The sequence below is a fragment of the Sphaerodactylus townsendi genome, linkage group LG01, assembly GCF_021028975.2.
Source record: "Sphaerodactylus townsendi isolate TG3544 linkage group LG01, MPM_Stown_v2.3, whole genome shotgun sequence".
In the NCBI taxonomy this organism is placed as follows: Eukaryota; Metazoa; Chordata; class Lepidosauria; order Squamata; family Sphaerodactylidae; genus Sphaerodactylus; species Sphaerodactylus townsendi.
In genome coordinates this window covers 38236593-38258216 of record NC_059425.1, presented here as the reverse complement: position 1 = coordinate 38258216, position 21624 = coordinate 38236593, and the positions used below count along the sequence as shown (strand labels likewise).

Below are 21624 nucleotides of genomic sequence, written 5' to 3'. Positions count from 1 at the left end.
TGGCTATTGACTGCAACAGTGGGCTAAAATCACGCACTCTTCTTAATGATGACCCAGTGAGTTTTGACTGATAACATCCCTTTTTTTTGGTATCATTCTTCAGATATTACCCTTCAAGGAAATCTTGGGGCTGCAATCCTGTATGGCCTTCATGTGCACAGTGTGTGCACAGAGTCTTCCCTGCATAGATAAATGCAGTTACCCTGGCTGGGTTTTATAGTTGCTGGTTTTTAAAAGGGTTTATTGTATTATTTTAGTGCAGGTGGGGTTTTGTTGTGTTATTTTACCTTGGGTGGGGCAAAATCTGCATCTTCAAAATGGGTAAATAGGCATATTGTTGGCCATGAAAGTATATCAACCAGGCTCTTCATTTCAAGACCAACCTTGCTACAAAGATCGACAAGCTTCAAGCCCCAAGCCACCATGCATATTCATTTTTTTTTCTTTTATGTACACTGAGAGCATATGCACCGGAGACAAATTCCTTGTGTGTCCAATCACACTTGGCCAATAAAGATTCTATTCTATTCTATTCTATTCTATTTTCCTGGAATAAGCTGTGTTCTTGCAGAAGAAAATGAAACTTGTGGATGCTTGCAGGAAAGGCATGGTACAATCTGCCTTGAATGAATGGTTTAACTGTGCATTTCTGTACAGCTGGTGGCCTAGTTTGGGCCAGCACAGCATGGCAAGACTGCTTGCTGCTCACTAGGATGCAGGGGTGGTCTTACTGATTCTAGCACCCTATGCCAAAGTCCAGATGGTGTCTACGAATCACTGCCATTTAGGATTGCCAGCTCTGGGTTGGGAAATACCTGGAGATTTTGAGGGTGGAGCCTTTGGAGGTGGGGTTTGAAGAGGGGAGGGACCTCACCAGGTTGTAATGCCATAGAGTCCTTAGAACAGAACATTGGAAACTTATGGCAGTTTCTTCTGCTTTGAGATAAGGAGGGCATCTTGTAGCTAGGGTGTTTTCCACTGGCTGCTCAGGGAGGCAGGACTAAAACTTCCAATTTCTGTCTCCTAGGGAGGAACTCATGGCTCAGCTCAAGTATTTTCTAAGATAGTGAAAAGGACTAGAAGAAAAAAAAGAACATAGAACAGTTGTAGGAACAGGTAAAACAATGCTATCATAGCAAGAAGGCTATTAGAGTGACAGTAGCCAAAAATAACAATTGCTGAGGATGAAGACAAACCCAGAATTTTTCCTTTCCATGTTTTGTTTATGTCTAAGTGCTTCTGTAAAGTTTTATTGTCTTTCATCTCATTTCTCAGCAATTCGGAGTCTTATCACATCCCCCACTTCTTCACTCTTTGGGTGGCCAAGATGCCCTCCTTACCTCAGAGCAGAAGCAGCTTTCATAGCAACCAGGTTCTGTTCTTGCGCTGAGGAGGAGGGCATCTTGTAGACAGGGACTTCCAAAAGTGGAGTCCCTCAGCCTTTGGGAGGGAGTTATACATCATCTACCACATGCTGTAGAACTTGATGCCAAAGGTCAGGTCAGCTAAAAAAATAGTACCTGACAAACGTCAGTATGGAAGACTACCTTGCCACCTTGCACATCTCAACTGAGACTTGATGATTGAAGGCAGTGTTTGTGGCTGTACCTCTTACAGAATGAGCAGTGATACCTGCAGAGACAGGAAAATTACTAGATTTATAGGTCTGTAAATACACTATTGTATGTTATGGCTGACCTAGACATCTTCTTTCTGTTGTTTGTGGTTGTCAAGGAATTGAATAAAAAGTCTGTTCTCCTGTATGCCAGATATATATCCCAAGAGCTCTTCTCAAATGTAGCATGTGCCAGGCTTCCTCTTTTGCATGCTTTGGTTGTGGACAGAATGAAGGTAGATGAATCTCCTAAGTTCCATGGAACAGAGAGTTAATCTTGGGAAGAAATGTAGGATCTGATCAAAGTCAGAGGCATAGCTAAGGGGGTCGGGGGTGCACCATGAACTGGGCGCATTTTGGTGAGGGTGAAACATTGCCCCCCGCTCCCTTCCCCCCCCCCCACCCTGCCAGGGCCCACCCCATCAGCCTGGCCCATTTTTAGCCGGCAGAAAAAGGTAAATTGGGGGGTGGGGGTGGCGCGGTGGCATCTGAGCGCCATTTTGCCCTGGGTGCCATTTTCTCCCCCTACGTCCCTGGTCAAAGTACTACCTTGTTTTTGTGAAAGATGCAGAGATCTTTCCTGGCTGATAGGGCTCCTACTTCTGAGACCCTTTGAGCTGAAATTACTGCTGTGAAGAACAAGGTCTTCATGCAACGCCACTTAAAAGAAACCCTTTCTTAACAGTTCAAAAGGAGTCTTAGTGAGAGAAAAGAGAACCACATGTAATCTTCACATGAGGAACTGATGGATGACTGGAGGACCTATTTGGACCATTTCTTCGGGGAATGAGACAATTTAAGGATGCTTAGCCAAAGGAAGTTCTGCTACCTGTGGAACTATGGTTGCTATGACTGCCATCTGATGACATAGCATGGAAGCCTTCAGAAAGGCTAACAGCTCTGAGTGTAATGGATAAACTCTCTTGCATTGACACCATTTCTCAAAGGCCTTCTAGGAGGAGTTTTATATATGTTAGGCAAACAGTTTCCTGGAGGTCAGGATGATTTCAGCCACTTCTGGGGCGTACCCAAGTTTTAGCAACGCATTCCTTTCAAGAGCCTTGTGGTCAGATAATGCTACTCTGGATCCAGGTGCCAGACCAGACCTTGCTGTAATATGTCCTGGCTCACAGGAATATGCCAAGGCTCCTGCACTGAAGTGATGGAAACCAGGGTCTGCGAGGCCATTCTGGAGACACAAATATAATCAGGGTCTGTTCCTGGCATACTTTCTTCAGTGCCTTTGGGATAACTGGTTGAGGCAGAAATGCATACAGATGTCCCTGTGGCCACGGGGATTTTAGGGCATCCATTTGCTCTGCCTATGGATGATTGTTATCTGGAAAAGAGTCACGGTACCCAATGATTGGAGGTCAAGATGAAAAGATCCACCATCAGAACGCCTGCCCCTGTTATTCATTGGCTCCACATGCTATTTTGAATATGTGAACAGTGAATCATCTTTCTTATTTTTCTTTTAAATACATATATATGCATAGTAGCAGCCTTGCAATTCTTGCTAGTGGAAAACACACAAGTGTTTTTCTTTAAAGTATTTATTCTGATTTAGTTCTTAAATGCCAAATGCCAGATGTGTAGCTGTATTTATCTGGCACACCAAACAAAACAATAATCCTGTGGCAACTCAAGTCTTACAAAATATATTACAGCATAAATTGATTTTTACGCTGGAATAATTTTTGTTAATCTTTAAGGTACCACAGGATTCCCAGAAATGTTTTTTTTTCTTGAATGTTTCTGGGTGATTAAGGTAACTGATAGGTCAAATGTGAGTATAAAAAAAAACAGAAAGACAGTCTTATAAAATACTTCTAGGACAGAGAACATTGGATGAACTGAATAGTTCAATTGGATTAAGGTTGCTACATATTGAAATGTAATTTATGGACTTTTGTCAAATTGTAAACACTCCCTGTAGCAGTTTTAAACAATATTTGAACAAAAGACTTATAACACCAAATGCCTTACACCATGTTAGATCATGAAGTCTGATATTGTCTACCTGGATGGGCAGCAGTTACTTTCACCTCTGTCGCTTCAGCTCATTTGCAGAAGATAGCAGGGATTGAACTTTGGCCTTTTTAAATGTGTGAAAAAGCATGGATTCTATTATTAAGCTATAGCCCCTCCCTGTGTTTAATATAGGTAACAGCAGCTGATGTATTTTTACATGGAAAAATATAACCAAAGGGCAGTCATCTCTGAAACACTGCATTAAAGTTCAGTTCTTTCTCTCTGCTATGTTACCCTTATCTACCCTTAACTTCTGCCACTGTCAGCCCCAAATGAAAAGTCTCCTAAGGCTTCCAAAGACTGCTCTGGGGAAAGGAGCTTCATAATTTGGATTGGTACCCATGAAGAACATTTCTCTATGAGCAAAGAATGATCAGAGGACAACTAGACCTGTTACAGAGAATCGAGAGTGCTCCTACCAGACATTGAACACAAAGTCACTGCGGCTGCTGCAAAGTTTTCCCCTGAAGTTATAGCAACATATAATAATATGAGTAGATAAATGAGCCAAACAGCTAAATCCAGAGCTGGCAGGGATGGCGCTCTGCCCGCTCCACAGGGTTTCCCCGCAGCATGGGAAGCCTGAAAAAGTTTAACAAAAAAGAACAGATCTCCAACTCCCCCATAGGGGAGAACAGAGATATGCCAAGAAAATTGGCAGCTCCACCGGTGTTTGGGGGCCGAGGTGGATCTGGAAACTGACTAAGATTGGCACTAGCCCCAGAAGGCTGGTGTCGCTAGGGGTGGCATGCAAACATTTGTGAGGTCAGGTATCATGGCTGGGCATTGCAGGGCGCTACAGTGGCTGGGTGCCGGCAGATTTTTCTCTCTGCTGGCATAAATGCCCCAGAGAGGGCATCCAGAGGGGGATTTACACCCCTTCTGGATTGCGCTGCCAGTCTTGAGTTGTGCTATTAGGACTGTTTCTAACTTTATCAGTGTGATACTGCTCAAGGCCTTTGAGTCAAATGAGTGGTTTCACTTAAGTGTTTCTCTGAGAGCCCTAGCCATCTTGATCAGTAAATGGTGCTCTCTCAATGGCATTGAATGGTATTAGAAGCACTGGCAAGTAGATATGCAAGTGCTGATGATAAACTCCTGCAAAGGAAACAGTCAATATCTTTGTTTATCTTAGGCTGCATCTAGATGGCAATGATTTTCAATGTTCTTTCCATTGTGGCCGCAAATGCAGAGTATCCACATGGTTCTTTCCCTTGCATTTTCCTTGCCGCAGCCCCCTCCCCACCATTGATTTGAAAAGCACAACAGTTCTTTCCCCATTATATGTGGGTGTGGGTGTGTGTGTTGGGAGTAGCTGGAAGATCAAGAGAAGAAAAATAATGCTGTTGTGGCCGAAATATGTAAAAAAATGTGTACCTTCTCCTCCAAAGTATGCAAAGGTGCTTTCATTTTAACTTTTTGAAAAGATTGTACCAAACCAGGTTGGAGGAAGATCAGCAACAAAGTAGGGAAAACAGTAAAAGCAGATGATTTAGGGCAGGGGTAGGGAACCTGCGGCTCTCCAGATGTTCAGGAACTGCAATTCCCATCAGCCCCTACCAGCATGGCCAATTGGCCATGCTGACAGAGGCTGATGGGAATTGTAGTTCCTGAACATCTGGAGAGCCGCAGGTTCCCTACCCCTGATTTAGGGGATGACATTGCATGGGGATTTCAGGAAAATAGAAGCTTTTTACAAATTGTAAAATAACTCTACGAAAGGTAGATTAAAGGCTTCTAGCTATCTATCTGAACTAGGATGGAAGGAGATTGTTGAAATCATGTCCAAACATCATGGAGGGCATAGGAAGGGAGAGAAGTGACTGGAAGGAAGGAACCCCCTGAGAGTAGCATTCTGGGTAGCAAAGGAACAACAGCAAAAGTGGACAAAGGAAAAGTCAAAGAGCACCCTATCGACCCTATCTCTACTGCCTTCCCCTGAGACTCCAAAGTCTGAGCTAGCATTAAGTGACATTGCACAGGCCGTGCCTTCCAACCAGACATGAAACTGGATCACAGCCTTCTAATGAAAACAGCCTTTCCCTCTCTCCTGTGCTCAGGGCCAAACTAGTTCGCTTTTTAAAAAATGGCTGTGTCTAAGTTGCCTGGACCTGAGTTTCCAGCAGCCACCAACTCCTCCTATTCATAGTGGGAATAGCACATAGAATTTTGCATATCTCTGTGCTTAATAAGGAGTCACTGACTTTAAAAGATCCAGGGTAAAACACTGACTAGGTACAATTGACCACCAAAGCCTCATCTTATTTCTGCTTATCTTCTGCACCTAGCTCCTCCTGCATCCCTGAGGCAAAAAACAGCAACTGGTTTTTGCTGAAGACTGTGTGACATAGCTGCTGTGAAGCTCACAAAGTACACATTGAACACTGCACAAGACATGACCATAGATAAGAACTGGGGCAAAGGCAACAGTGTAATAAAAGTTGGTGTTTTGGCGCTGCAGATGGGGATAATCCACATAGCTGTTCTCCTTTCCTTCCACACAATGCCTCCATCACATCTAATTAAAAGGAAGTTCTCAGGGATCTCCTCTCCCCAAGCAAACCAAGGGACCTAATGGATCTGGGGTCAGACTCAGGGTTGGGCAGCTGCTGGGGCCCCAGGAGGGCTTTTCACAGCTGACCCCAGACTTGCTGCCACTTAGCAGCAAGCTGTAGATATCACCACCTGTCTTCTCTCTGGGTAGCAGCAACAGTGGCAGGACCCTGCAAAGAAACAGAGTCTCCCTCCCTCCTTGCTCCTCCTCCTTCCTCTGCCAAATGGTAGAGGAGGAACAGCAGAGTGCACTCCACAGAGAAGTCCTTCCCTGTCATTCCTGCTGGCCAGAGGGAGAGGATCAGGCAGGAAGAGGCACTGAATCACTGATCACTGAGTTGCCGGTCACTGTAGTGGGCAAGTAAATGATTGTATGGCAATGCCTTATTGTTTCCTTGCTTACTCTTGGCAATAGTGCTTCCTGGGGGAGGGTGTGTGGAGCCGCATGAGACTTTCTTCAAATGGGGCTGCTGTTGAGAAGCGCCCCATTCATCAGAAGTGGGAGATTGCCCAAGGCATAGGTAGAATAATACTGCAATATGAGGACAATGGTACAAGACTACTTTGCAGGGGGGGTTGTAAGGATGGATGAGATGTGAAATGCTTTGGACACCAAAAGTCCTATATAGATACTCAGTGTTAATATTTTTAAAGAAAGCATCACATGGAGTTTGAGTATTGAAACAAAGCACACAGACCTCTGAAGGCGAACAGAATCCATCCCTTCCCTCATGTGGCAAATCAGGTGCCAATGACAGATGATGTAGCCAAAGTGAAATGTATAGTGACTTTCACATGAATGAAATCCTAGGAACATACCAATACGTTTCCAATGTGGCACTAGTTTTAAACACAGAGGAAAAAATGCAAAGTTACAGCATCAGTGAATCAAATGGAGAGCTCCTCCTACTGTCCATTTTGGAGAACAAACTAACTTTCAAGACCTGAAGGCAGAAATATTCAATATAGGTTTATTTGTTTGTTTTGCAGTTTTTATACCATAATTTTCTGCTAAAAACAGTGCTGAAAGTAGCTTACACTATAAAATTAAAAACAGGATAAACATAATTATCCATTATTATTTCTTCAAGTCATGGCTGCCTCTCTCTCTCTCTCATATGAAAGAAAAGCAAGCGCTGTGCTCATGCTAAGCTCCCCCATCTGTCCTGCCCCACCATGAATAAAGAGAACTGCTATAAGCCAGTGCAACATTAAAATTCTGGTCTATTGGGGATCTCTGTGGATTTGTTGCTTGCGTTGAAAGAGAGATATAAGGCTCAGGAAGATACTTTGGAGTAGTAATGCATGCATTTCAGCACAACCAGAATAGATGGTGGTTTGTAGATAACATGAGGGAAGAAAGACAGATCCCTGCCTTGGGGGAATCATATACAAATAAATTTCAGCAGTGGGGGAGATAACAAAGGGGAGAGGGAGAAAAAGTGAAGCGAAGGTATCTAAGGATCACTGTGAGCGAATGCAATTACTTAAGTTTCATTTAAGCTTGGGTGAAGGTCTAGGACTTAAGGCAAAGTTATGAATTTAATGAAAAAGGTGGCACCATACAGGAGTTGTGCCAGGGAATCCTAGACTCATGAACAATTCATAAACCCAATACTTGCCCACCCCACCCCTAAAGTCACAGCCAACTTATGGCAACCAGAGAGGGTTTTCAGAGGTGGTTTGCCATTGCCTGCTTCCTTGGTGGTTCTTCCATCGAAATACTAACTGGGACTGACCCTGCTTAGCTTTTGAGATCTGACAAGGTTGGGCTATCCTGGGCTATCCAGGTCAGGGCAAACCCAATGCTACTCCAGCTCATGTATTAATTTTTGCTGATGTAGAAAGTGATAAGGTGGGGCATGGAGAGAGTGTAGAGTGCATAAGGCCTTAGCAGAACTGTAGGTCAGCAGTAAAGGATGTGCTTTGCACCGGAGGTGGGTCCCAGTTTCAATCACTGGTATTTCTGAGTAAAAAGAATCTCAGGTAGCCAGGGTTGGGACAGAGCTTTCTCTGCCTGAGCCCTTGGTTTACTGCTGGTTGTCAGTGGACAAAATACTGAGGTAGATTATCTGATTTGCTAAAAATGCTGCTTAATATGAAACTTATCTCTCTCTAATGCTAGTTTGAAAGAGGGCCATAGTGAGATGAGCTCACTTCACAGGTAAAACACTCATCTCTGCCTTACCACAAATGTCCAAAATGTGTATTTTTTTCAACACACGCCACCAAACCATTTCAATTTGTGTGCTGAACAACCATTATATGGAGAGGGTTCCATGTGTGAACTGTTTCTTGTAACTAACCAAACAGACGTAAATCTACAGAAGCTAATTAATTTGTAGGGATAAAAGGCCTTTTAGGCTTCTTTAACTTGACAACAATTGGTTTCAGGTAGCTGGTTTCAGGTAGCTGATTCAAAGTCATCATTCCGCGGTTGGTACAGTGAGTACCCAGCTTGCTGGGGGTAAAGTGTAAATGACTAGGAAAGCAATGGCAAACCACCCCTAAACATAGTGTGCCTAGTGTAGTGATGTCATTCCATGGGTCAGTATGTAATGACCCAGTGCTTGCGCAGGGGACCTTTTACCATACAGGTGCGGTTTATGATATCTCAGGGCTACTGTCCCTTTAAATTCTCTTGTTCAGTTTTAAAGCAGAATTCTTGAATGGATCTGTTGTATGGGAGAGGCTTTAATGACTGCCCCCACCCCTTTCACAACAAATTTGAGTGGTAATTACATTTTAATTTTTTTTAAAAGATCATAATTGTGCAATTACAATATTATGAAGAATAATGAGTACAGTTTCCAGCAAATAGAAATGCAGTAATTAAAGTCCTCCCCTCCCTGACCTCCCCCTTCTTTTGGAGGACATGTTCCTAATCAGTTTCTTCAGGTAGGTCAGAAGATAATAGTTACTTCCTGCTCTCTTATAATGGTCTCACTTACCTGAAGAAACTGATTAGGAAGACATTCTCCATGGTGGGGGAAACGAAGGTCAGAGCGGGAAAGGCTTTAATTACTGCATTCCTTTTGGCTGCAAAATGTGCTCATTAATTTTTTTTTAAAAGTCATGATAGTAATATTGTAATTGCACAATTATGATCATTTAATTTTTTTGTGAACAGTCACTTTTGCTGCGAAAAAAAAGGAGAAGCGAGAACCGACTACCTCCCCTCCTCACAAGGAATGCTGGGGCACGTTAACTGCAAGAATTCTAAGCAACTGGGAAGTAAATATTTTAAAAATTGTGGGGAGAAGTGGGAATGTGCCAACTGGAGTAAATATCATTGTAGGCTTTGAAACAGTTCCTGAGCCAATGCTGAAGCATTCAGACAGTTCAAAGCCTGAACACATCTGTACAACACCATCCCTCAATCCAACCACATGTCCACAAACGTATGAATATTGGACAAACAAGTTCTATCTTATTTTACTTGCCAGATTCTTCCAGCCAAAACACAAGCTCTTTTCCCAAGACAGTTCAGATTCTCCAATAACCCTAATGCAGGTACAGGAGGGGGAACTGTTGAGCAGAACATCTAACCAGCTGAACAACATCCTAGCTGCACTTTTCTCTTTCCTGTTACGATACCTATAATGCCTGGCTGTGGCCAGAGGCTGTTAGAGCATAGGAAGGGAAATTTGTTTGTTTTGCTTTTTTGTTGGATTATTCATCATCTACTTTTCTGCTGTTGCAAACTGTTTGGGGTCCTTCTAGGAAAGAAAGAGGGATACAAGTAAGTAACATATATAAAAAGATAACCATTCCAGATGTGTAATTAGATAGGGTTACTTTCAGAGCAGAATGAATCATGATATCAGCAAACATGAGCTTCTTAAATACAAATCTATCAGTCATCATATGCAGGGGCGACAGGCATTTGCAGCACAGGACTGATGAGCAGGGGGTGATGCACCACCCAGCACTTCTGTTTTGAACCCACCCCCCCCCCACCCCCCGCGCCCCAATGTCAGCCTGCAGCTAGGGATTTCTGGCTTTGGAGGAAGATCAGTGTTTAAAAACCCAGCTCTTGTTTCAGGAGGCCAATGGTGGATGGGGGAAGCTTTGAGCACCCCCTCCTATCCATTTATTATTCCCTTCAAAATTCCCCCCCCCCCTCACACACATTAATGTTACAAGAGTTGAAAGAAACATCCTTTCTTTGGTAATTTATCCTCATGCTTGGCATTTTTCTCTTGCATCTGTGAAAGAAGAGAATGTTGAATTTTTTAAAAAAATGTCCTCTCTAAAGTGCTTATTGGGTCCAAGATGTGAAGGGGGAAAGAGGGCTGGCACAGTGCCCTTGCAGTCACTGAAGCAAAAAAAGACTATAGGCACAGAAGGGCAGGTGCAACAGATGGACTGTTCAGAGATTTTGCTTCTTAGATCAAAAAACACCTGCCAAAGAGTTGTGCTTTCACTAATATGTAGACAGGGCTGGGTATAAGGGTGTGTGTTCATCTGGAGCAGGATAAAAATGAAGGGGTCAATGTCCTTCTGATCTTGTAAGAGAAAGAGCAGAGCTCCTCGATTTAGAGATCCTTCTCAAGCATGTGCTTTCCTCACAACACAAATGCAGGTGGACAGCAGGCAATTGAAGAAAAGAACTGGTGTGTAGGGATGGGTTCATAACCATTCCTCTATCCACTGAAAATTTCTCTCGCCCAGAGAATGTTAGATTAGACTATTGCAACTCGCTCTACGCAGGCCTACCCTTGAGGCTGATTCGGAAATTGAAACTGGTCCAGCATGCGGCGGCTCGTTTGCTCACGGGAGGTGCCTCCAGAGATCACATCACACCCGTGTTGCACCGTCTGTACTGGCTCCTGGTTGAATTCTGAATCGTCTTCAAGGTATTGGTGTTAACCTTTAAGGCCTTACGCGGTCTGGGACCTTTGTACCTCAGGGACCGTTTGGCCCCATATGTCCCACGTTGGTCTCTGCGTTCGGCAGAGGCCAATTTGCTGGAGGTCCCCGCCCCCTCTATGATGCGGCTGGCCTCCACTAGGGCCAGGGCTTTTACGGCCCTGGCCCCTGCCTGGTGGAATGCTCTTCCGTCAGCTGTCCGGGCCCTGCGGGACAAACGAATTCTGCAGGGCCTGTAAGACTGAGTTATTCTGCCGGGCTTTTGGGGAGGCCGGCTGCTGATAGGTGCCCGTTAACAACTGAGATCCGCTGTTCCCCTCTCAGAGTTAGAGGAGTCAAAGGTTGAACGCCATCTGTTTTAAATATTTATGAATCTGGAGCGCTGCATTTTAATCTGGTATAAATTTTAGCATTTTATTCTGTTTAGCCACTTATATGTATTCTATGTTGTAAACCGCCCTGAGCCCTTTGGGGGAGGGCGGTATAAAAGTGGAATAAATAATAATAATAATAATAATAATAATAATAATAATAATAATAATAATAATAATAATAATAATAATAATAATAATAATAATAATAATAATTTAGTGGACTGGATGTAGTGGAAGTCAGTTTAGATGATTTAGCAAATTTCTTTAAAATACAAATGATATTTCCCAGTGTAACTTGAGCAGTTATATTTGGAGTGTGTATCCTAATTCTGTTGCAAATTAAACCAGGCATTTAAAAATGCTTTCAGTTAGCAATATTGCTACAGAAGCCTCCCTGTGCTTCTGGGTCTGTCCTTGGTTCAGATAATATCAGAAGGTAACCGTGTCGATTTGCAGTAGAACAGTTAGATTGCAGTCCAGTAGCCCCTTAGAAATCAACATGATTTTCATCAGGTATCTGACGAAGGAGAGCTTTGACTCTCAAACGCTTATATCCCAAATATCTCTAAGGTGGTACTGAACTGATATCTGTCAATCAAATAACATCACAGACAGACCCAATGAAACCTTTCCAGTGTTGGTGTCCATCTCATCCCCTATTGTTACCACCAGGAAAATAAACAAAATATTTTCCTGAGTCAGGTTGCCTGATTACACAGGCTCCATGCTAGGACGCAGAGACTTGTGTGTCTCAGAAGCCTTCATAAGACTTGCAAAGATTGCAAATATATGAATTGTGCCAATGATATATGGTTTCCCTCTTGGTTATGCCATTCTAGGATGTAATAAAAGCCCCTTCAGAGTTGAATTTATGATGTGCCCGCTGTTTAGGATTTTAGTTTGACTAGGTTCTCCAGTTAGTTTAAGGTTCTGTTATTGTTAGGTTTAGGAAAGTCTTGCCTATAAGTATATGTGTTTATCCCTTAAGGTTTCCCTAATGTTTAAGTTTAGAAATGTTATTTTTGAAATTTGTGTCTGATAGCAGAAGCAGTAGCCTGTAAAGTCTGATATTAAGGGACAAGAAAGTTGGCTCTGGAATGCAGCTTAGACCAACACCCAGCCGACTCCTTAACAAAGACAAAGACCCTTTTTGGACTTGCAAATTGAATCTGTTGCCAGCACCCGGAGGTCCCCAGCCATTGGAAGACTGCGGGGACCACCATTGGACAGTTTGAACTTTTCTTTGTTGCGACGAAGTGAGGCGGGAGCCTCAGGGTATTACTAAAGGAAACAGCCATCTGATAAAGGAGATAGCTGGGTGCGGTAGCGAGCCCACCTGGATTTTCTGAATGGACCTTATCTGCTCTCCCTTCAGCACCATTGCGAGATCTTGCGGGAAGACGTTTGACAGCGGGATTTTGTAATCTCATTCAGAAGTTGTAACTGTATCTTGCTTTTGTGTTGTTTGTTTTCTTATTGGCGTTTGGTGAGGGACTTGCCCCCTCAACTCCCCTTTTCCCTGCCCCTTTGCCCCTTTGAAGTTTGGGAATAAAACTTCTTGCACTGGGTTGCAAGAGCGTGATTCTCCTGCCCGAGCTGTGACCATCACTTCCAAATAAAATCCTTTGCTTTGAAGAACGCCGGCTTCCTGCACCTCATTACGTTGCTGAGCTGAAATCACTTATTGTTACCTGAGCAGCAGCGGTAACACTATTACATACTGCTATCTTACAGTATGGTGCCAGCTGCACCATCCTTTCCCCTGCATGCATTATTCATTCTTGTTCATGTGGATTCTCTCTAGGACAGTTTAATGTTATTTGTTGTAAATTTGTAGCTTTGATTTTACTGTAAGTTTATCCCTGTTTACCCCTTTCAGTTTGATCACTTTTAGTTGGGAAAGTCACCCAAAAGATACACACATGAGTGCACGCAAACAAACACTTGGCCATCAAATATAGGATTACTTAAGAATGATTTGGTAACGGGTTAATGCTGTGGCTGTCCTTGAGTTGATCTTCTGTATAATTTTTATTTTAGGGTGACAAAAGTTGATTTTGCTCAGTAAAAATCCCCCGTGCTATATCGGGAGCGCAACTGCTGCAGCGCTTTTCACCCTGCTGTTGACTTTGCATTGCTCCCTGGCTCTCTCTCTTGCACCGCGAAGTCTTCGGCAATGTCTTCTACGCATATGCAGGCAACCTCTGTTTTCCACGTTCTGATTGGCTGAATCTCCCTCCCCGCTCCCCCCACTCACTTTCACCAATTTAGTTTTAAATGACTCTGCACAAAACGGATGCTGGGAATTGGTGCCCTCCCTCCCCCATCTAAAATCCCTGCATGTGCAAGGGAATCACAGTACTCCAACCCTCTCCCCAGTCAAAACTTCTTGCGTGTGCAAGGGAATCGCCACCCTTCCATTTGCAGTGCCTTCACATGCCGCTTTTCTGCAAGTTTTCTCAAGGTTTTTGGAAGTTTTCTCCCACCGTGCGTTTTATTTCACTGCAGGGGTGGGGGAGGCACCCAGTAGTGGGATTCAGCAGGTTTGCACCACTTCGGCAGAACTGTTTATTAAAATGGTGCTTGTAAACAACTAGTTGTTAAATTATTTGAATCTCACCACTGGAGGCGCCCATTCATTGGAAGGGCGGACCAGAGTGGAAAGGCAGGAAAAATGGCCTTGTTCTGCTCCCGAGGAGTTTTCATGGCAGCAGAAGCCACCAGAGCAACAGAGGGGCATTCCAAAAGGTCCTCAACCTTTGAGGTTCTGGGAAGTCCTGGAGCAAAGCCACTGCTGCGGGGCGGTGCCAGGGCAACAGCGTGGCAGACACACTGCAATGCCGGGAACTGTGGGGAACTCCCCATTGCACCGGGGCATTCCTGGGGTCCCAACAGGTCATTTTTAATGTGCAAAATCAGCCAAAAACAGTAATTTGTAGGGAACAGTTCCTTTGCTCTGATGCAACCTGCATTTCATTTCTATGAGCTCATGCAGGAGTAACTCCTGCTGAATCATTCCTACTGAATTAATGAGATTATGTGGGTGGCAGGCTGTAATCTTAAGAATGCTCTCCTTGGAGTAAGCTTAATTGAATACAATGGGACTTACTTCTGAGCAAACTTGCTTAAGATTGCTCTGATAGCATACATTTGGCATAGTATATACATGGTTTCATCTATCATATTTGGATTTATACTTCACCTTGCTCTCCAGTAAAGAGTCTCAAAGCGGCATACAAACTTCCCTTCCTCTCCCCACAACAGACATGTTGCGAAGTAGGTGGGACTGAGAGAGTTCTGAGAAAACTGTGACTAGCCGAAGGTTATGCAGTAGGCTTCATGTGGAGGAGCAGAGAAACCAGTTCACCAGATAAGAGTTCACCACTCAAGTGGAGGAGTGGGAAAACAAACCCAGTTCTCCAGATTAGAGTCCACCACTCTTAACCACTACACCTTGCTCGCTCTCTATGAAAATGCTAAACTTTGGACATATTAATATATTTATAGTCTGTCTTTCTCACTGAGACAAAGGGAAGATTTCAAAACAAGTAATGAGACAGTGTAAGACATCCAAAAAACTACGCAATAGTACTAGGCTTACAGAACTAGAAAACAATGCAAACAGACAACTAAGGCCTGACATACCACCAACAATGCAGAAAGTGGATTAGAAAGGTATAAGAGAGTACACTAAGAGCTAGATGACATGTACAATAAACAGGCATTAGATTATAGTCCTATTACAGTCCTATTCTCTTTTAAAAAGTGACCTCCAGGATTTTATCAGAATATAATTCTAATTTTTTTTAAAAAAAATGCCCCTGAACGTCTATGTTTCACACATTCTGCAGAATGATACAAGAATGGATTTCCTCAGGCTGGCCATTCTACAAAGCAGAGCTACAACAAAGAATGCACGTGTATGCACAGTTGCCAATCTTACCCATCTGGAGGGTGGCACGCTCAGAAGGCTTTGCTGAGAAGAACAAAGTCTCATATTGGAGCGTAGTGGGAAAGGTGGCCCCACAGGTATGTGATCATAGTGGCCAAAGAGGCTATGAAATCCTGAGCCGGCCCTAGTATTTTTGAATAACCACAGTAGTTTTTTAAAAGCTGCTGAATATGTAAAATGTAGTGCTTGCATACAAACTGATTCTCTAGATTTTGGCAATGTGTTTTCTGACCCATGGGTTCAACCCAACAATTCTATAAATCTTTATAAATTCTGAAACAAATGACAATGAATTTTTTATTTGCATTGATATGAATTTTGCATCCTTCTCCATTGGTTTTCGCATATCCAGAGTAGTACAAAGTCACTGTTTGCTGGCAACTGTATACAGCATAGTAAATATGCCAGTTGAACTACATTATGGAAAACACATACATCTTTGGGGGGGGGGGGGCGGTTGCCAGAAAGTCACAGGTGACTTAAGGCAATCCCATAGAGCTTTCAAGGCAAGAGGTATTTTGAAGTGGTTTGCCATTGCCTACCTGCCCATCACAACCCTGGTATCCTTGGAACTCTCCCATCTAAATGCTAGCCAGGGTCAGGGCTGAGTGTGTGCGACTGACCCAAGGTCACCCAGCAAACTTCCATGGAGCAAGTGGGGATTTGAACATCGGTTTCCCAGGTCCTATGCTGATGCCTGATCAGCTGTACCATGCTAGCTCATAGTAATACCACCTTGTAGCATTTTGTATATTGCATGTATAATATATTCTATATCACATAGCTGAACATATGCCACATCATACATTATACTCCCTTTCCCCATAATATACCGTATGTAGCTTAGTATATCCATGTAGTCTCATGAACAGCACAGAATTCATATGAATGTATGCAGCATGGCAGGACTTTCCCACAAACTAAAATTACTCTCTCTCCATGCTGAATGCTTAAAGCTTTTCATTTTAGATTTAATGTAAAATAATAAGTCTAAGGTCTAATAAGAAACACACAGCAAATTATACCTGAAAAAGAAATACTTATTTGCCACTCTGAGGTTTGAAATGCACGACATTCAATCAAGTATCAATGTGCCTTGAATAATTGCACCGAGGGTTTTATTCTGTACTGGACATTCCCGTTTGGAACAGGTCTATCTGGAAGTAAGTCACTGACTGCAGTGTACCCTTGACTTAATATTTCATGCCAAAAAGAGCTATGAATTAAAGAGGGTTGATCTAGCAACACTACTTAGCAGGGCACAATACTATACAATTATCTTTAAATTTTGAATTTTAAAAGCTAGTAACAGTTCTCTAGCAGGCTGCTGGGTGCCTAAACGAACAGTTACATTAGAGTGAAGCTCCAAAACTTAGTGACTGGATTAGTCACCATCCACATGGAACACTGACAATCCTGGATTCAAACAAGTACCCAAATACATATTTGCCCCGGAAACTGTTGACAAACACATTGATATAATTTGCAGCAACTGGGTATATCTGAAAATTAGGGAAAAATATTCCATCAATTTTGGGCAGTTCACACTCCGTGTCCTCATTTACATATCAATGTTGAAATCCACCAAATGTTGCATAACACATATTTGATGAACAGTTTGACAGTCTCAAAAAGACAAGTAACACCACCATAACAATTACAGCTAAAACAACTATCCACCCCATCAGACAGAAAGTTTTAGGCTTACCAGAAAATGTCTATTTGCAATGTTTTTGATTTCAATTGTGTGTCTTTTCAGCCAGCTGGGAGCATTTCTGGAGAGAGGAAAAAACAAAACAAATATTGCCAACAGGTTTGCAGCTGAGAAGTAACTAGCAACAATTGAGATAAATGGCATTTTATAGCCAGAGTCCTCTCTCTCTCTTTCTCAGTCTCTCTTCTTGGCACAAGTTCCTTCGGCAAAGCCATTCAAAAAAAAACTATACAACATCTATTGAACAGCTAGCTCTTCTCTTTGAGCTGGAATCCTCTTTGAAGTCATCCAAACTCACCATTGGCGCTTGCTGGAGACTCAAACTTTATTCTTTTCAGGCCTACCGCATTTCTTCCTGCCTCTTTGATTTCCATTTCTAAGTTATTTCTCAAGTAGCAAAGCATCTGCCTGCTGCACAGGGCAGCCTAAAGCTTTGTTGAAGTTTTTGAAGCTTCCCCCCACCACCCCAAAAGAAAGCTAAGAGTGACACGAACAACTCCCGTCTTTCTGTAGGAAACAGGCTGGCAGGCCACACTTTTGTTATTCACTTCATAGGCAAAAGTCTTTCTGACAGTCCAAAACCATAGGCCCTGCTGAGCTCAGCAGGAGCCCTACGCTGAGTACCATCTGTCAAAGCTTTAGGATTCCCCCTCACCCCTGTTCCTATTTTACAATCTGCTGAAACGAAGGGATAGAATGAAAGTTATTTTATTGCATTGTTAGCTAAAGTTAAGAGATTGACTTCAAGCTGAAGTGAGCATGTTACTCCCAAAACACTATAAAGAGACAAAGAGACATTATTCTCTGAACAGGGCCGGTCTTTTGACTCTGAGAGGCTGTGTGTGAGATGGGAAGTAAGGACAATTTCAATTTTCTCGTTCCTGTGGCTTTGACTTGAAAATCTCCATGTGGATTTTGCTCTTCTCTAGTGCAAAGTGAGCATAGGGTATTGGGGTGTGTGGTAATTTTCTGTAACCTTGTACTAACTTTTTGTATGTATTCACCAAACAGAAAAATAAAATAAAATAAAAACAAGTCTTGTGGCCCTTTACAGGACAAACAGGTTAATTATTTTTCAGAACTGTGGGGTCAACTTATGTGGGTCAGCTAACGAGCATATTGTACATATTTTATATATATATATATACACGCACACACACAAAACTGCATGTAAAAATTATTTAACATGTATTCACAATAGAAAGAAGTATACAGAACCAATAGAAAAAAGCAGAATACCAAAACTGTTAAAAATAGAAACAAATAGAAAAATTGCATGCTACCCCTCCAGGGAGAACTTGCTGCTGGGGGATGACTTACAACATAAAATATGATTAAACATTAAAATTGTTTAAAATGATCTAAAAAACCCCCCAAGGAATGTCCACTCATTTCTACTAATGAGTCTCCCAATAGCTTATGAAATAAAAGGATGCAACCTATTCAGTACAAATTTTGGTGAGAAACTGCTAGTTGAATGTTTTTATGTCAGTCATAAAACCTTTGGCTGAAAAAATCTGCAACTCATCATTTACAGCGTTTCAAGAAAGGCAAGATTCATCTTTTAGTACTTTAGCAGAAGATCGTTAATACATTTGAAATTTTAATTGTACATTCAGAAACTGAGTTTGAAATATTCTCCTTTCTCCTTTTTAACCTGGCGAAATGTGGCCTGTCAGGTTTTTTATTATATCATTTGGAAAAAATAGTTTGAGCTTAGGAATTCATCATCACCATACAACCAAGATATGGGAATTATTTTTGCTGTACACACCATGTATCGATGTACAGGCCAACATCTGTAGAGGAAAACTAAGACAGAGTAACCTGGCTCTGCCTTCCAGCTATGTGCATTCATCATATGTGGCAATGTCTAAGTACATAGAAGCTGCACATATGTGGGCTTAATTCTTTTATCATGGTGACAGAGCCTGTGTGTATACTATTTGTGCATATATAGGCACTATACCCATGTGTGGCGAACACTTATGTAAATGTTCCTGAATAACACCTCCTTGCATTTAAAGCAAGGACCAGGAACACACACCTGGCTTTTCTTTCGTTGCTGGGCCAAAGCATTTCTATTTACCCAGGTTTTTAATTAAAGAGTTGGTCTTTTAACTAGGAGTGGATAAAACAAATTATCGGTATTTTTGGGGTTTGAGCGTATTAGATTTGGATATTTTTGAACAATCCGAAAAAGTCCACACTACATATTGGCTTTTTTGTTTTTTCCCCAAATCTTTTTGAGTTATGAAACTTGAACTTGAAAAATATGCCTGCCTCCAGACTCCATGTGGATCTGGGAGGCAGCAGTCAGAGCAGAGCTGAACCCATGCTGTCTGCTGTCTCTGAGGCTCACATGGCAAGTGCAGAGCTGAATGCTGAGCCCAGCGTTCAACTGCGGGCTCAGCCTGTCAGAGTCCAGCAGTGAACTGGGTACGCTGCCTCCGAAGTCATGAAGGCATGCACAGTTTAATATTGGATCCAGCCAGACTGCAGTTAAGGTGTGGGAGGAAGAGGGTTTTTCTGCTCTTTTTTTTTTAAGGTGGCAGGTTGAATTGGCCCCAAAAATGCTAAAAAAATCAGCATATTTTTGGGATTTGACTTTTTAACTCTCTTTTATTGCCACCTTTTTTCGGGTGAAATAAACCCTCAAAAATACCAACAAGGTGGTTTGAGGGTTTTTTCCTGCTCTGGGTTTACCAAACACCAATTCCTACTTTTAACACCATTTTTATACTGTATTCTTGTGTGAAAACTGTTATTTGGTTTATATTGCTCAATATCTTATTTTTTATGGTCCGGTTGGATTTTAATATTATATCTTTTTATTGTGTTTTGTCTTGTAAGCTGCATCAGGCAGGTTCATTGGAGAAGTGGCATAAAATGTTCTAAACTGATGAATATACAGTAAGAGTACAGACAGAGTAGCAAGCAGAGGATAAGGCTGGAGTAGTAATTCTTGTTCTGCATCTATACATATTTGTCATGGATACTGATACGTTATTAGTGAAGGGATAACATTAGACAACACATCAGTAATATCTATCCTATCCTGTGCAGTTTTTCAGTTTCTGGAATGAGTATGGCAACGAAAAATAAAAACATTATTCACATTACATATCTACAGAATATTGTAACCCTGTTGATGATCTGTATTGCTTTAAAGTCTTCACAACATGAAGGGGCCAACTCTATTCTTAGTAAGTAACTTATGGACAGATCTCTTCAAAATATGCATGACTGATATAAATTATCAAAAGTTGACAACTTTATCCTCACCCATTCTTTGCTCATCCTTGGTTTTCTGAATAATATTGTAACAATATTGGCAAGTTAGAACTCCACAATATCTAGTAATCATGGGCCACAATATAGACTTCCATTTTCTTGCAACATTTCCCCAACACCCCACCACCACCACTGCAGATGCTCTCTCTTTCCCCTTTCTTTTCCAAACCCTTCTCTCCCTTTCCCCCTTTTTCTATTCCACATCTTTCTCTCTCTTTCTCCTTCTTTTCTCTCTAGATGGAGGATACACTATTGAGTAGTGTGTGAGAACAAGATCTTGGGGTACTGGTAGACATTAAGTTAAATAAGTGCAGACAGTGTGATGCAGTGACAAAAAAAAGTCTAATGCAATCTTGGGGCGTATCTAGATCACAAGAGGTTGAGGGTGAAGTTTGAGGCTTGCCCTGGTTTCCATTTCTGTATAAACACCCCTAAGAATGATCTTAGGTTTAGAATAGATGGTAGTTGTGTTGGTCTGCAGTAGAACAGCTAGTTTTGTGTTCAGTAGCACCTTAGAGACCAACAAGATTTCTGGGGGATGAGCTTTTGAGGGTCAAAGGTCCCTTCATCAGATTCATCTCTTAGGAATATGTTCTGAATATTAAAGACGGATGCTGGGTTGGTGAAACTAGTACTTGTATCTATTTCTTTCCAGAGGTAGGTTGTTTAAATTGCTCAAAAAGTTAATAGACTCCTTCCACAGTCAGCTTTCTCTGATCTTCCAAGTAGTTCTGAGAGGTTTCTAAATAAGTTGAAAAGTTTAATAGTAGATACCTTCAAACACATTTGGTTAGCTAGACCCTAGAAAGCCAGTTGCCTCGAGAGACCTTTATTGGCAAATCCAACATAGATTTCATGCTGTTTCAGTAACTGCATCACTGAAATGAAAGGTTTCCACTCTTGATATATTTGACTGTTAATGAGGTTGCAGATTAAATGCAAATCTCAGGGCCTCACTAGGTGCAATACCTCCTTGTAATTCTGTATTCATTTCATGAAAATATTTTGTAAGGAATAAACTACTGTGATGATTGTACACACTCTCTCTCCCCCTCCTTAAACATTTGCTTAAAAACTGTGCGCGCCTCTTTTCTTCCCTAATGGGGGATTCAGGATAGTTCAGAGTTCAAATTTAAAGCACTACTACAGCATCAGTCAAAGACCACAGGACAATTCATATAGAGTATTAGATACTAAATAAAGAAGGGAAAAAATC

The 21624-nt window shown here is 42.1% G+C and overlaps 1 long non-coding RNA gene across 2 annotated transcripts in view; it reads right to left on the bottom strand.

Annotated features, from left to right (window-relative positions):
- Positions 1 to 21624, bottom strand: part of LOC125445254 — a 72935-nt gene that overhangs the window by 22977 nt on the left and 28334 nt on the right. Inside the window, exons 1-2 of one of the 2 annotated variants that reach the window (XR_007246282.1) lie at positions 17413 to 17638; positions 17109 to 17175 (exon numbers count right to left, since the gene is read on the bottom strand). This is a non-coding gene — a long non-coding RNA (uncharacterized LOC125445254). Of the gene's footprint in view, positions 1 to 17108; positions 17176 to 17412; positions 17639 to 21624 lie in introns of those variants that run through there. The other variant, XR_007246281.1, reaches the window with a different exon arrangement.